The 1765-nt window shown below is 37.5% G+C and overlaps 1 protein-coding gene across 1 annotated transcript in view; it reads right to left on the bottom strand.

Moving 5' to 3' along the window:
* The window catches only part of fip1l1a (FIP1 like 1a (S. cerevisiae)), a 31956-nt gene that overhangs the window by 28962 nt on the left and 1229 nt on the right, over nucleotides 1-1765 (bottom strand).

Genomic DNA, 1765 nt, shown 5'->3' with positions numbered 1-1765 from the left:
CCTGAGCATGTGTGTGTAGTTCAGTTCAGGCCTGTGTGCAGTGTGTCATAACAACAGAGTGTAAATTGTAATTTTCCCCATTGGGGATCATTAAAGAGTATAAATTACATTATTTTACATACATTATAAACAATTCATGTAAACATACTTAACAGATGTTTATTTTAGCTCAATTAACCAATGAAATATACATCATGTATGGTTCATACTTGCTATTTACCCATGTGAGATCACATTTATGATCATATGATCAATTTTGTTTTTTGTGAGAAAACAAGAAAATTCAATTATAAAAAAAAAATAGAAACAAGACTTTTGATTTTTTAATTGGTGCTTCTTTCTTACAACTTAATCAGAACAGGTGAAAGTGCTTGAAATGTAACAATTTTGTAACTTTGTGTGGGTATAGCAGGTGCAGAAAGGCATCATTGCATTCATAGCACCAATATTTAAATACAATCGGACCTGAACACCTCATTTGTAATAGTTATGTGAAGGGGGGGGGACTGTGTGCAGTCATTGAAGAATAAGTTATTTTTCAGATTCTTCACAGAAAATGAGCCAAGTCCAATGAGTTTGAGTTACAATAAATAATAAATAGCATCATTTTTCTTTGAGCAAACATGGAAAACGGGTACCTGAACACCACACAAGGGTTAAGTGAAACAAAATCAAAGACCTTGACTGCATGCCTTGAATAGCATACACGTTCAATTAAAGTCAAAAATACGAGAGAGAAAAAAAAAACTGAACTCACGCAAATAAAAACAAAGACTATTGCTGAAGCTGTGTGTATTACAGTATCTTACTGTAATTGCCAGGCTACGCCACATTTACTCTGAGGCAAAGAGGCAGGAGAACGGAGACCACAGATATCTTAGGTGCTCCAGTTGCGTGATTGCTTACATCCGCATTTCCCAGCTCACTCCCTAAGCACTGCTGGCCTAGCTGCAGATTGTAATGAGCTTCAAAATACCTCTCGATGTTGCACATGACTGGCTTCTTGACATGTCAGGCAGTGCAGACGCCATCACACACGTATTGTGCAACCCTGTCATTACTGTGCCGTGAAAAGTGTGTTATGTCTCAATGCTTCATTACTGTCAGCACAGTTCACTCTGAGTTTGTTCACCGCTCTCTCGCTGTCACTAATGACCCGTCTAACCTGTGCGTTTTCACACAATTTGGTTCACAGTAGCTTAGGAGAATTAAGTTATCTTTATCTGTATCTTGTCATCATTTTACACTGTAGCTACACTCTCAGAAAATGAAGTACTTAATTGTACCTTTAGGGGCACAATGGCTTGTCACTGGGGCTGTACCCTCAAAGGGTACAGTTTTTGTACCCTTGGTATAGGGTACATATTTGTACCCTTGTGTTTTAAGTTGAGAATCACGGCAGCCATAACTCAGGGCTGCTGGATCTCCATATTTGACACAATTCTTGTCCACCAATCCCCAAGTAGTGAGGGTGCAGTCCGCCCCGGCTTCCTCAGTAATTAGATGATGGGCTATGTAGCTAGCCGATGCAACAAGTTTGATGAACACTGTAACAGTGAGAATCAGCCATGTGTGTGTTTACATGTGTTGTTTTTGTATTTACATAATCAATATAATGCCATCATTTCGATTTAATTTCAGCAAACTGACTTACAAAACTGTTATCTCCTTTATTTCGATGCTACTCAAATATAGTGATAATTTAAAATCTACCTTAAATAATTAAGGTATAATTACAACCTTTAAACAACTTTTACAACAAATT

The sequence above is a fragment of the Etheostoma spectabile genome, chromosome 9, assembly GCF_008692095.1.
Source record: "Etheostoma spectabile isolate EspeVRDwgs_2016 chromosome 9, UIUC_Espe_1.0, whole genome shotgun sequence".
NCBI lineage: Eukaryota > Metazoa > Chordata > Actinopteri > Perciformes > Percidae > Etheostoma > Etheostoma spectabile.
This window is presented reverse-complemented; position numbering and strand designations above follow the sequence as displayed.